Source organism: Pseudophryne corroboree, chromosome 5 (assembly GCF_028390025.1).
Source record: "Pseudophryne corroboree isolate aPseCor3 chromosome 5, aPseCor3.hap2, whole genome shotgun sequence".
NCBI classification, from domain to species: Eukaryota; Metazoa; Chordata; class Amphibia; order Anura; family Myobatrachidae; genus Pseudophryne; species Pseudophryne corroboree.
In genome coordinates this window covers 816,216,820-816,231,799 of record NC_086448.1, presented here as the reverse complement: position 1 = coordinate 816,231,799, position 14,980 = coordinate 816,216,820, and the positions used below count along the sequence as shown (strand labels likewise).

General features: G+C 45.6%; 1 pseudogene; it reads right to left on the bottom strand.

The window, feature by feature from the left end:
* Window positions 1–218: 218 nt before the first annotated feature.
* LOC134930424 (5S ribosomal RNA) lies at window positions 219–337 on the bottom strand (annotated as a pseudogene).
* Window positions 338–14,980: the final 14,643 nt, after the last annotated feature.

The following is a 14,980-nucleotide window of genomic DNA, read 5'->3' as shown; positions in this document are numbered from 1 at the left end:
TCAATTGTAGGCTTGAAAATGCTATATATTCAACTATAAGCCTGAAAAGCACGCTATATGTCCTACATAGGTATATATGTCAATTACTGCCTAATTAAGGTAGATAATGTATCTCTTATGAGAAAGACTTGAGAAAGGAATAAGTGACAATAGAGAAGGCTGAATGAGCAAGATGAATCTGCTGTCAGTGTTAGACGCTGAGCATATCCGTCCAAAGGCTTCTACTGAACTGAGTATTCCTCAAGAGTCACCCACTTGAGTACTAACCCAGCCCAACACTGCTTAGCTTCCAAGATCGGAAGGATTCGGGCGTTGCCAGTGTGGTATGAAAGTAGAAGGAATATTCAATATCAAAAGCTCTGGAATCACTGATGAGAGTTCACGAATGGGGAAGGGAAAGGTAGATGTAGATTGAAGAGGAAAATAGGGGATCTGCTGCCAATGTTAGACAGGGATAAATACCCCTGAATCAATGGTGAGAGTCCTGAAAATAGGGAAAGCCAGAGACAACAAAAGAGTAGGGGACACAAAAGCTAATTTGTGATGAAATTATTATAGGTCAATAAGCTCACGGTACAATGAATAATATTCCAAAACAGTGACTGTAATTGGATATACCTTTAAATTATGGATACATAAAGTATCTATAATGGTATTGATACTGAGTGCCAAAGGAGGCTCATTGTACATGAAACAAAGATGTAATTTTAGATCATTAGAAACATCCTGGCAAATTGATATCATGTGTCTCCCAAAGAGATATCCTATGTGGAGAGATGTAACAAGGTAGCTAATTAATGGCAACAAAATAAAGTTGGTTGCTTTCTTGTTACAATAATATCAAAGCTGCAAACATGGGTAAAATATCTGGAACAGACAATGCTACTATAACCAGTCTCTCCTAATAGATATTGGGAAACAGAAAGAGGGGGGGAGGGAAGAAAAGAGATTCTGCGATATAAGAATGAATATGTCAGATTTTATAACTGACCAGGGCTCTGATACTCTATTAGCTCCACAATGTTATATATCATAAGATAACAAGCCGCTATATATCAAAAGCCTAAAATTGACAAGTCTATTTTAGAATCAAAAAGGACTATTATAGTGATAAACTTAATGTAAATCAATATTATGAGGCAATATATATATAATGGACATAGGAGTTGATGCCAGTGAGAGATAAAATATGATTATACGGATATTACCCGGGATGAGGAAAATGTTCAGTCACTGGTAGCAGGCAGAGTAAAGTGTAAAGTATGGAGTCCAGCGCGTGCTGAGATTGTGCACCACGATGTGTCCACAGGGCCGGGCAGTCTCCCGTGATGTGTCCACGGAGTCGAGCAGTCTATCGGATACGTGTAAGAGATGAAGTCTCTGTATTTTTGATGGAGCGCTGGGTAGCAGGTGTCACGTCACGGCAGTGTGCGGCGGTCCGTGGATCTGGCGGCTGGATAAAACGGAGCTGTGCAGGGTTCAGGCAATCTGGAATCGGCTATACCCCAGTGGCACTGCCTGGCGTATAAGTTCTGTGTCTATGGGCATTCTGTCGGCTCTGTATGAAAAGGTCATGGTTTGATTACTCCATGACACTTCCCAATTTCCTGGCTTTCGGGGATTGGAAATGTTAAAGCATACTAAGGACCTATCCACATGATATTGGTGGAGCTTCAAACTAGGAGGACTAGAGATATTAAACCTCTTGTCCACCGGCCTCCCACCACTTAGCTCAAGTACCTCTCCTACAGTTAAAGGGAATGGTACTAGTCCTGATTTGCTATGACCTTGAGGTACTTGACAGCATACCCAACAGTCTGTCTGGTTTAACACTTTACCCACTAAGGAGTGATAGTCACTCAATGGATGCTGGTCCATGTGGATATTAGAACTGGACTGACATTTCTTGATGCACCCATCCTCAACTATGCTGTCACAATGCCTACTGATGCAGTTCTCCTCAGCTAACAATCCTTCACAATTCCTTCTATTGTCAATGCTACCAGATCGTTTTCTGATACTCGCCTTTACTCGGTGATTATGTTGTTCTTGGAAATTTACGCCTCCATCCTGGTCATCAGAACCCATTCCAGATCCTTTCTCGACCTCCATGGTACTCTCACCGAAACAGACTGCTCTGGTCAACAACAGGGTCAACAGGAAAATCCGGATCACAGTCTCTTGGGGCAAGTCCATCTTAGAGGAGTAAAAGGAGAAAAATAAGAAGGGGGAAGGGAAATAGGAGGGAGATGGGAACTGGAGAAAATAACAAATGGGAAAAAGAAATCTGGCTTGACAACCGCCTCTGGTCTTATTATTCTCAGTGCTCAGGTGTCGTCTCAATCCTCCCTGAACAGACACTCTAGTGATACAACCTCTACCGTCTGTTCTTTATCACGAGACCTCTCTGGGTCAGCAACCTTTTTACAATGAGACGAATGGACCCAAGTCTCCCTCTCGGCAACCTTCAATGCAGTTGTGCTGGTCAATAAGACTTGATATGGTCCTTCCCATCTGTCAACAAGGCAACCTGAGCGTAGAAAATTCCGTATCATTACATAATCCCCAGGTTCAATGTCATGACAATTACTGTCTGGCAAATCAGGAATCACCAACTTTAGATTATCATTCTGATTCCTCAATTGCTTACTCATCTTAACCAAGTACTTTACGGTTACTTCATTGTTACATTTCAAATCATCCTGGGGGTTAATCATAACATGAGGTTGTCGACCAAACAGAATTTCAAAAGGAGACAGATTAAGAGGGGACCTGGGAGTGGTTCTGATGCTGTATAATACGATTGGCAAAGCTTCAGGCCATAACAGTCCTGTTTCAGTCATTACCTTGCTCAATTTATTTTTAATAGTGCTGTTTACTCTTTCCACCTTCGCACTCGCGTGGGGGCGGTACGGAGTGTGCAGCTTACTATTAATTCCCATCAACTTACACATTGTTTGAAAGACTTCACCTGTAAAATGGGTACCCCTATCGCTTTCAATTATTCTAGGGATACCGTACCTACACACACATTCCTGCACAATTTTCTTTGCAGTAAACACAGCGGTATTTGTGGCCGCGGGAAATGCTTCAACCCAATTTGAGAACACATCAATACAGACCAATACATACTTTAAATTTCTACAAGGTGGCAATTGTATGAAATCAATTTGTATTACCTGAAAAGGGCCATCTGTCGGAGGGATATGGGATGGCTCTGTTCAGGCCCGGCGCTACCCGCTCAGCAAAGGGACGCAAAGCAGGTAGGCGCCTGATTGGAGAGGCGCCTTCCTGCTCTGCATTCCTGTGCTGCGCTGCCCTGAGCCTGGCCTGACCCCCTGCTGCTGCCGCCTGCAAATGCAAACTGACAGGCAGCAGCGCCGTCCGTTTAAAGCCCTCCCTCCTTCCCTACAGAGGCATGATGAGCGGATGGAAGGTGGGCGGAGCTACACGGACTAAAGGGGCGGGGTTACACGAACGAAAAGGGGCGGGGCTAAACGGGATCCCCAAGCTGAGGCAGATCCCTTCCCTCCAACCAGCCTGTGATACTGTCTGTAAGTGGATATAAAAAAGGTGAGAGAAAGTGTGTGTATGTACTGTCTGTATATATGTATATGTGTGTATGTATGTGTATATGTATGTGTGTATGTATGTATATGTGTTTGTGTGTGTGTATAAGTTTCACTTCTGCAGCCTGGGGGAGTGCATGGGCCAGCTGAGGGATCTGCACAGAGCTCAGATAAGTAAAGTACGTGTTTCACGTATTACACAGTCCATTTCACGCTTGTACATGTGGGGGAAACTTAAACTAGCATTTTAGCACTTTACCTGAGTATGGGGTTGCAGTTGCAGCAGGATTATCATACAACTCCGATTCCGCCCTATAAACAAGTTGATGTCTAAACTCACTGCATGATGAATGAACGCCTCTATTTTCGGCCTATCCAGCATCCAGGTGGTATAAACAACAAACTTCGTATAAATCAATAAATCCCTACTGTATAAAGTCTGCTTATAATGCAGAGAACAGGGTGCAGGACACCTCCACCACAAGTTGGTATCAAGCTGCAAGCGCTTACAATCCCTTACTCATGCAGTATTTACCAGTTACTGGTAAACATAAGCAGAGTGAGGGAAGAATCTGTATAGATGTACCTTACAATGTCACACATCGGCTGATACAGCCACTTGTCTAAACTCGGCTCAGTTTGCCAATTGGGCTAAATAGTTGAATCATGTCTGGTTTTGCTGTGGCCTGTTAGTACACAGATGGATGATGACATGATAGATAATAATAGTCATCTTTCACCTGCATTTGCTAATATGCCCCTCCTGCTCCCATCCTGTCCCCTCCTGCTCCTCACCACTGATCTTATCCTGCCCCCTCCGGATTGGCTGCAGGTCCACGGCGGATTTGAAATAGTGGTGCTGTGGTCATAGGAGCCGCAGTGCCGCCAACCACAGCTTCCTCCTTGCACAGCCCTCTGCCTCCTCCTCTGCTACACCGCCGCCCTCAGTCCTTCTCTGCACTTCAGTACCATGCCGACCACAGCCTCCTAATACACCGCACCGCAGACCACAGCATCCTCAGCACAGCCGCTGCTAAATAGGTAATCTTACCCTGCTGCCTTTCTCTCTCCCTAGTCCCTATTGTATGCCCTTACTATCCCTCTCTCAGTCATGCTCCCTTTCCCTATGTCCCTGCTGTCACTTTCCCTCTTCCTGTCCCTATGTCCCTGCTGTCACTTTCCCTCTCTCTTTCCCTGTCCCTGCTGTCACTCTCCCTGAATTTTGTCTCTATATGGCATCATTTGAATTTCGGCTCATTCTGTGTGCTATAATGTGAATTTAGGCTCATTCTATGTGCTATTATTTGAATTTCGTCTCATACCGTGTGGTATACTGGGAATTTTGGCTCATTCTGTGTGCTATAATGTGAATTTCAGCTCATACCGTGTGGTATAATGTGAATTTCGGGTCCTACCGTGTGCTATAATGTGAATTTCGGCTCATTCTGTGTGTTATAATGTGAATTTCGTCTCATTCTATGTGCGGTAAAATGTGAATAAGATTGTGCTACTGTGTGACATAATTTGAATTGGGGGTACTGTTGTGTGGTCACACCCCGTGGGAAACCATAATCCTTTTTTGCGGCCTCCGACGCACGCTCTCATTTTATTAACTACGGTATGAGAGGGAGGGCGCAAATTTATAGTTTGCAGGGGGCCGCCGAACACCCTAGCACCGGCCCTGGCTCTGTTGGTATTGCCTTTCCGATATTCTTCCTCAAGCAGGTGAGACATGTCATCGCTCTTTTACCCGCATGGGAAGAAAATCCTGGGGCGCACCAATAAGCTCTTACCAACTTACACATTCCTTCTTTGCCTAGATGAGTCAGCCCATGTGCCGCTTCCGCTAGACTTGGAAGGTATGCTCTGGGTGCCACTGGCTTACCCTGTCCATCTGTCCAGAGTCCTGAGGACTCCTGGCCATATCCTTTTGACCTCCAAACTGCCTTTTCCTGTGGGGAACACAAGTTTTGCATTTCACATAATTTCTGTGTGTTTACAGTATTAAATACCATTAGTTGTGTACTGTCTGTTTGTATGGGGTTACCGGCTGCTGATTTAGCAGCTTCGTCTGCTCGGCTTTTACCAAGTGATACCGGGTCTTGGCTATATGTGTGAGCTTTACACTTGATAACAGCCACTCTGTCGGGTTCCTGTATTGCTGTTAGAAGTCTTTTGATGTGGGCTGCATGCGCTACGGGTGTGCCAGCTGCCGTCATGAAATTTCTGAGGCGCCATAGGGCCCCGAAATCATGGACTACTCCGAAGGCGTACCTAGAATCTGTGTAAATATTGGCTGACTTGCCCTTAGCCAATTCGCATGCTCTGGTTAGGGCAACCAGTTCAGCAACTTGTGCTGAGTGTGGTGGGCCTAACGGTTCTGCTTCTATGGTACTTTGGTCATCTACGACTGCGTATCCAGTACACAAGTCTCCCGAGTCCGTCTGTCTGTGACAACTACCGTCAGTGTAGAAAGTAAAATCTACATCTTCCAGTGGGTTGTCACTGATGTCAGGCCTTGCCGTGAAATTTTGGGTCAAGTATTCCATACAATCATGTGGGTCGCTGTCCTTACTAAATCCTCCTTCCCCATCACTCTCATCCTCCACCCTTTGTGGCTGTCCAGGCACACCTGGGAGATATGTTGCAGGATTTAGTGTACTGCATCTCTTTATTGTAATGTTTACCGGGGCCATTAATGCCAATTCCCACCTTGTAAACCATGCCGATGAGGCGTGTCTGGTTTGGGCAGAATTCAGCAAGGCTGACACTGCATGTGGCGTATGAATTGTGAGGTTGTGTCCTAGCACTACATCTTCGCTCTTTGTGACTAGCAATGCTATTGCTGCAACACTTCACAAGCATGTAGGGAGGGATCGCGCTATCGTATCTAGCTGAGCACTATAGTAGGCTACCGGCCTGCTGGCATCACCATGTTTCTGGGTTAAGACACCTGCCGCGCACCCAGCACTCTCTGTTCCGTACAGCTCAAAGGTTTTCCCATAGTCTGGCATACCTAATGCTGGTGCATGCGTTAGGCACTGTTTAAGTCTCTCAAATGCCATCTCGGATTCGTCTGTGTGCGAAATCCGATCAGGTTTGCTTGATGAGACCATCTCCTGTAAAGGCAAGGCCAGTATGGAAAAACCTGGGATCCAGTTACGGCAATACCCACATATTCCTAAAAACGTTCTAATCTGTTGCTGGGTTTGTGGCAGGGTCATGTCACGAATTGCTTGAATTCTATCAGCGGTGAGGTGTCTCAGTCCTTGTGTTAAACAGTGTCCCAAATACCTCACACGGGTCTGGCATAATTGTAACTTGTCCTTGGAAACCTTGTGTCCTGTGTCTGAAAGATGAAACAGGAGTTGTTTCGTATCTCTCAGGGACGCTTCCAGTGAATCTGAACACAGCAGTAAATCATCCACATACTGTATCAATATTGATCCACTCTCAGTTGGAAAGACTGTAAACAATCATGCAAGGCCTGAGAGAAAATACTTGGGCTGTCAATGAAACCTTGTGGTAAGCGAGTCCAGGTGTACTGAACTCCTCTGTATGTAAATGCGAATAAGTATTGACTGTCAGGGTGCAGAGGTACCGAGAAGAAGGCGGAGCAGAGGTCAATCACAGTGAAAAATTTGGCAGTGGGAGGGATTTGCATAAGGATAACAGCTGGATTTGGCACTACAGGGAATTGACTCAACTATTTTGTTGATCCCCCTTAGATCCTGCACTAATCTGTAACCCCTCCCCCCACTCTTTTTAACAGGGAAGATGGGACTATTGGCAGTGCTGGACGTCCTTACAAGAATGCCCTGTTGTAGCAAGCGCTCTATTACAGGGTAAACTCCTTACTCCACCTCTGGCTTCAGAGGGTATTGTGGGATTTTTGGAGCTATCCTACCATCTTTTACTTGCACAACTACTGGGGCTACGTTTGCCAGTGTCTTGTCCGTCCTTGGTCCAAAGTGACTCCGGTATCTGGGAAGTCATTTCTTCTACCTTGGACGGACACCTATTTACAACAACAGTGTGTGACATTAATCTTGTTGGGGAGTCTAGCATATCCTGCGCTTCCTGAGCGTGGTTTTCGGGTATGTCCAAGAACACACCTTCAGGAGTACAATATATGACACATCCCATCTTGCACAGTAAATCTCTCCCTAGGAGATTAGTCGGAGCCGATGCAGCCAGCAGAAAATAATGCTTGGTATGCAAAGGCCCTATCGTAATCTCTGCAGGTTTGCTTAAAGGGTAGTGCTGTACTACTCCTGTTACTCCCATGGCTGAATTGTTTTACCAGTGGTTCTCATGCCCACGGTCGAATTTATCACTGACTTGGCCGCCCCCGTATCTACAAGGAAATTTAGAGATTTACCAGCTACATCAATTGTGACCTCGGGTTCACTTCCAAGGCTCGCAATTAATTTCACTGGCTGTAGATTACACCCCTATTGTATGTGGTGACCTCCCTGTATTGCGCTGGCAGCTATTACCTGTGAAGGGGGTAAATGGGAACTATCATAGACTTGCCAGTCTCTTCTTGGGGGATACCTTTTTGTTTCCCCTGCGTGTGGCTCATAACTCCGTCTCTGCGGTCCTTGATCCCAATCTTGTATGTCATGTCGTTGTCTAGGGTTTTTATATCCATTGTGTGGGTTACTGGTGAAGTTACGTGCAAAATTACCTTCCCTGTTACAATTGTAACATTTTACCATATGCGGCTTACCACCAGGGGATCTTAGATTTAGACTGAGGCGGCCTTGTTGTAAGGGCTTGGATACTTATTGCCATCAGTTTATCACCCTGTGACTCCCTGCGTCTTGTGATGTTCCTGTCGTGCCCAACAGCAGTCTCTCTTAAGGCGGCCACCGACATACCTCTCCAGTTAGGTTGAGTGGTTTGTACCCTATTCCTTAATACCTCCTTTAAACCGTCCATCAAGACGGACACCGCTACCTCTCTATGGTGTATATTTGCCTCAATGTCCACGATCCCAGTATATTTAGCCATTTCCTCCAGTGCCCGGTGGAAATAGTCAGAGGCAGTTTCTCCTTCCATTTGTTTGATGGAGAAAATTTTGTTCCATTTTACCACAGCTGGGAAGTATACTCCCAGCTGCAGATTGATTCTGGTTACATTATCTTGATTATACTCATCCGTAAGGGGTACCTCTTCGTCTAATTTACAGTCAGCTATAAATTTCACAGGGTCAATACTAGAGGGCAGACATGCCCTCAGTAGTGTCCGCCAATCTTTGTTGTTAGGTTCAGTGGAGTTACCCAGGTCCTTAATGAACCTCTGACATGCGGCTAAATCTTTTCTGGGATCAGGAAATTCAGACAAAATTGTTCTTAATTCTGCTCGGGACCAGGGACAGTGCATTGCAATATTCCTGATGGGTGTGACCCCATTTGTGTCGGTCTTCCCGTTGGGGACTGCTATCACTCTAAGAGGATTAAGATTAATTACTTCACTCTGGGTTGATTCTACAGTGTGTGGTGCAACAGTTTCAGCATATTGTACAGTGCCGTACTTACCCCTAGATACAACCTCACCTGTCCCTGAACTATGGGCCTTTGATACCACTCTTACTGGTTGGGCGGTGCCCACTGGAGTATCGTTCATGGTGGCCGCTAGAGAGAGAGCTGAAATCGTAGTGGGCTCATCTTCCTGGTCGTATTCCTGGGGGAAGTTTAAAATGGGATACAACTTGCATGGGTTAGCGTTAGTATCAACATTTGCATTAACTTTCATTTTATTCTTATCACTACTACATTGGTTAAGTGCACCCTTATCGTACACCCGCATGTCATTCTCTGCAGCCACTTTTTCCCCTACTATATACGGTGGTGGTGCCGTTGCTATCAGACTCCTACCAGGATTTGAATTTGCTTTCTGAGCTAATTCCTGTTGTATTTCACTTTCCTGTTGCCATACCTGTAAACAATCATAATGTCTAATCCTCTGCTTTGCAGATTTTACTAGACCTATCCTTTTTCTTAGATTCTGCAATACCTCAGGGTTCAAACTGCCTACCTGGGGAAACTGCTCCCCATCATCCTCTGTCATTCGTTCCCATTCTTTGCAAAATACCTGTGTGTGTGATCCGTATTTTTCACACATTATATACCGTGCTGACCCTTTGGGCCAACAAATACCAACGTGAACCCTTGTTGGACGTCCCTTCTTTGAACAACTGGCCCCCATTGTTTGCAGATATTGCTGTCTCAGCGAATTCTTACAAACAAACCAAGTTGCCCGCGGTAAGGCGACGGTGAAAGTTCAACTAGTGCCTTCACTCACTTTACGCCCCAATTGGCCAATACGAGTTCCAGCAATGTGCCCACCACTGGACGTACCCAATTTGCGGGATCTTTTTGTAACCTCTATTTACTGGGGCGTGTGGGAGTATGCTACCCTCCCCAGTAAGTATTGGTTGTTGGAGATTTCCTGAGTGAACAGCGAAACTCCCTTAAAATAACAAAAACCTACACAAATCACGTTAGAATGTACAAATAGCGTTTATGATCCCACAGTAAATTTTAATGGGTATCAAGGTAACAAACTAATGCACACAATTACGTGCGGTCCAGTCGCACTGCGCATAAGTAACTTAATATTTATACGCTGTACGACCAACGGAATCGGTTGTTTAGGCTGCGAAACCTTCAGCCGGAGCTCACTATATGGGTACTACGCAAAACCCCCCGGGCTGTGCTTAAACCTTCGCAGTCCTTTTGTCTGCGGATACTACTTGCTCCTTTTACCTTGTATAATGTTAACGCGGGCAAGCCAGTCCCACGCCACCAAGTGTCCACTCACCTGATGTGGTCTCCGACGGGATCCCGATTTCTGGGTTCATAAAATAATACCTTTATTTCCACACTCACTCCTATTCACTCATATGCACACTGATTTTTATGTACAGAAATTCCTTTCATACAGGCAGTAGTCCAATCCCTGGGTTTTGCAATAGAAAAAAGTTCTCTTTTAACTAAGCTTTTTTGGAAACTGAACAAACCTGTGCTATTATCAGGTGGCTATACTATACCGGCCCCACTAAAACAATGTTATCGTGTGATTTGAGTTTCGGTGGGCGTATCCGTACACTCCGTTGCGTAAACACGCCACGTGCGTATGCCTTTGTGTTGCGTACGTAATCTTGCACGTTGCCCGAGACACGTATGCACAAAGTCCAGATATACCCACAGCAACGCAACTACACGCTTCTATAAATGTAAATGATGTTCAACTGTAATCGCTTACCGTACACCACACAGTATTTGCTATGCTGTGTGCGTGTCCTTTACAATTATTCCCTTAAAAATTATCCTTTATAATCTCAACTAAATAGCACCAGATTTCCTCAGCACGTCTCTAATAATCGATTCTAATGGCAACAAGAGAGTGAGATGCAACAATGCAGGTGCGTGCGTGCGTGTGTGCGTACGCAAAACAGAAATAAACAGTTATAAAAGATAATAGCGTACTGTTCTTACCTTTCGGTTCCGGATTCCACCAGCACTCCTACAGCGTAGCGAAAGACGCTTATCTAGCCAGCACTACTGTATCCCTCACCACTAATACGGATACGAAGGGATACTACTTTCCCGCCCTTTGCTGGTAGATAAAGTCTGTGTTCGCTAGTGCGGATATGTGGAGGATGGACGAGGCCCCAATTGATAAAGCCGGATGATTTACCTTAGAACACAAGCTATTTACTAATATCGTGAAGCCGTAATGGCCGCTGTCCCTCGTGCACGTGCTACGCACTTCGTACGCTATTTGCGTACAAAGACCTCGCATGTGGTACGTAAGTTACGTACACACGCTGCGCTGTGAGTACGGAATACACACAGCGAGCGTACACACAGATAATAACCTTTTAAACCTTACACAGAGTATGCTTATACTGTAATTCCTAGTGTTGAGATACTGCAATGATATAATACTGTTTAACCTTGGTCTGTAAGCTAGCTGTTTGAGCGATTGAGATGCTCAGCAACCCTTAATAACAAATGGTGAAACACACTCCTTGCTAAGGTTCCAACACCTTTACTAAAATGATGTAAGTAAAAAGAAAAAAAGATACAATAACAGCTTATACACTACAGGCTAACATTAATAACTAACAGAATATCTAAACAGATATATACACAACAGCGAACGATCGCAAACACAAATACATAGACGAAGAATGAATGGCTTACATTAAACAGGTAACAAAGTGGCCACAGAGAAACATACCATACGGGGGAACACTCGCTAGCGCAACCGGATCCAGTCCTCCAATTATCAGAGATAAATGTTGAAGAGAGAGAGTACTGGCCAGTCTGGGGACAGTGACCCTTATATACACAACATTCAGTGTACTACAAAGGGCCCTACAATCTTATTGTTCATTGGACACAGGAATGTCTCTCCGCATTATAACAAAAGGTCATAGGTTGGTTTGAACAGGTGGGCTGTGACTATATCAAACTGCTCAGGTGGGAGGGAATCTCAAGATTCCCGCCGCATGGATAATGAACCGCAAATATAGTAAATGTCCAGAAACTACTAATAGACATAACTATACGCAGGAGCGATTAATCTTTACCTAACCAGCACCGGATTGTTTCTAATAAAATGTTCTTTAGTTAGGTACCAAACACCACTGCTCAAACCCTGTCTGACCCTTCGTATCATGCAAAGAGGAATTCCTCTGTCCAGCGACCAGTTACAATAAACAGACTTACAGTTATTATTAAGGGGAACATTACCTATAAAACATACTATTTGGTTTTACTATGTAACGATTGAGTCGCCCGCTAGACGCACACAAACTCTACCGTAAATGCACATACCATGCGCTCGAGCGCATGGCCGAGGAGGCGCCGTCACGCAGCTGCGAGTATCCGCACGCACGGAAGAGAATGTGCACGTGCAGCGGGCAAGCGTATGGGGTGAATATGGAAACGTGTAGCATGATATTTTTCCGACTTTGACAGGATGTAGCAAAGCTCCCAAACCAGGTGGGAGAGTGCTGAGTTTCCTGCAAAACTGATTGACCAAATTGAAGGTTCTCAGTGGTCAAAGTATCAAACTTAGCAAACGTGTTCGAACTTGACCAAGTAGCTGCTCGGCAGAGCTGTAAAGCTGAGACACCCCGGGCAGCCACCCAGGAAGAACCCACCAAGCTAGTAGAGTGGGCCTGTACAGATTTTGGAACCGGCAAACCTGGCGTAGAATAAGCATGCTGGATAGTGAACCTGATCCAGCGCGCAATTGTCTGCTTTGAAGCAGGACACCCAATTTTATTGGGATCATATAGAACGAGCAGCGAGTCGGATTTGTGACGAGTTGTCCTCTTTACGTATACCTTCAAAGCCCTCACAACATCCAAAGACTTTGAAGTAGCGGAAGTGTCGGTGACAACTGGAACCACAATAGGTTGGTTGATGTGAAACGCAGACACCACTTTCGGAAGAAATTGCTGACAAGTTCTGAGATCAGCTCTGTCCTCATGGAAAATTAAATAGGGGCTCTTGTGAAACAAATCCCCCAGCTCCGACACACATCTTGCTGAAGCCAAGGCCAGCAGTGTGACGGTCTCCCACGTAAGATATTTTACATCCACCTCCTGTAACGGTTCAAACCAGTCCGATTGGAGGAACTACAGCACCAAATTGAGATCCCAAAGTGCCGTGGGAGGCACAAAGGGAGGTTGGTTGCGCAGAACACCTTTCAAAACGTCTGGACCTCAGGAAGAGAAGCCAATTGTTTTTGAAAGAAAATGGACAAGGCTGAAATCTGGACTTTTATGGAGCCTAGACGTAGGCCACATCCACACCTGCCTGCAGAAAAAGCAGGAGACGTCCCAGGTGAAATTCCACAGCAGAATATTTTCTGCTCTGAAATCAAGAGACTTATTTCTTACAAATACGGTGGTATTGTTTAGACGTTACCCCCTTCCTGGCTTGGATCATTGGGGTCATTCCGAGTTGATCGCTCGCTAGCTACTTTTTGTAGCGCTGCGATCAGGTAGTCGCCACCTATGGGAGAGTATATTTTCACTTTGCAAGTGTGCGAACGCTTTTGCAGCCGAGCGGGGCAAAAAAGTTTTGTGCAGTTTCTGAGTAGGTTTGAACTTACTCAGCCGCTGCGATCACTTCAGCCTGTCCGGGCCCGGAATTGATGTCAGACACCCGCCCTGCAAACGCTTGGACACACCTGCGTTTTTTCTACCACTCTTAGAAAAAGGTTAGTTAACACCCACAAATGCCCTCTTCCTGTCAATCTCCTTGCGATCGGCTGTGCGAATGGATTCTTTGTTAAATCCATGTCTTTTTCTGCCCAGAGGAGAATTCTTGACACCTCTAATATTGCTGCTCTGCTTTTCGTTCCGACCTGTTGGTTTATGTACATCACTGCTGTCACATTGTCCGACTGGACCTGAATGGCCCGAACGTGAAGAAGATAAGAGGCCTGCAGAAGGGCGTTGTATATGGCCCTAAGTTCCAGAATGTTGATTGGAAGGACGACTTCCTGACTTGACCATCTTCCTTGAAACTGCACCCCCTGGGTGACTGCTCCCCAACTTCTGAGGCTTGCATCCATGGTTAACAGGATCCAGTCCTGAATTCCGAACCTCCGACCCTCGACGAGGTGAGAAATCTGTGGCTACCTCAGAAGGGAGATCCTGGCTTTTGGCGACAGATGGATCCTCTGGTGCATGTGAAGATGCAATCCGGACCATTTGTCCAACAGAATGAGCTGGAAGGGTCTCGCGTGAAACCTTCCGTATTGAAGCGCCTCGTAAGAGGCCACCATTTTCCCCAGAAAATGAATGCATAGATGTACCGATATCCGGGTTGGCTTGAGGACATCCCGAACCATCGACTGGATTACCAATGCCTTTTCCAACGGAAGGAACACTTTCTGCGACTCCGTGTCCAGTATCATTCCCAGAAATGGAAGCCTCCTTGTTGGCTCTAGGTGAGATTTCGGAAGGTTCAGAATCCACCCATGATCCTGGAAAAGTTTGATTGAGAGGCCAATGCTGTCCAGCAACCTTTCCCTGGACTGCGCCTTTATCAGAAGATCGTCCAGGTACGGAATTATGTTCACTCCTGCTTGCGGAGAATAAACATCATGTCTGCCATCACTTTGGTGAATACCCTCAGTACCGTGGAGAGACCAAATGGCAGGGCCTGGAACTGGTAGTGACAGTCCTGCAGTGCAAACCGTAGGTAAGCCTGATGAGGCGGCCAGATAAAAATGTGAAGGTACGCATCCTTGATATCCAGAGATACAACTAATTCCCCTTCCTCCAGACCTGAGATCACCTCTCTCAGAGACGCCATCTTGAACTTGAACACTCTTAAGTACGGGTTCAAGGACTTGAGGTTCAGAATTGGTCGTAC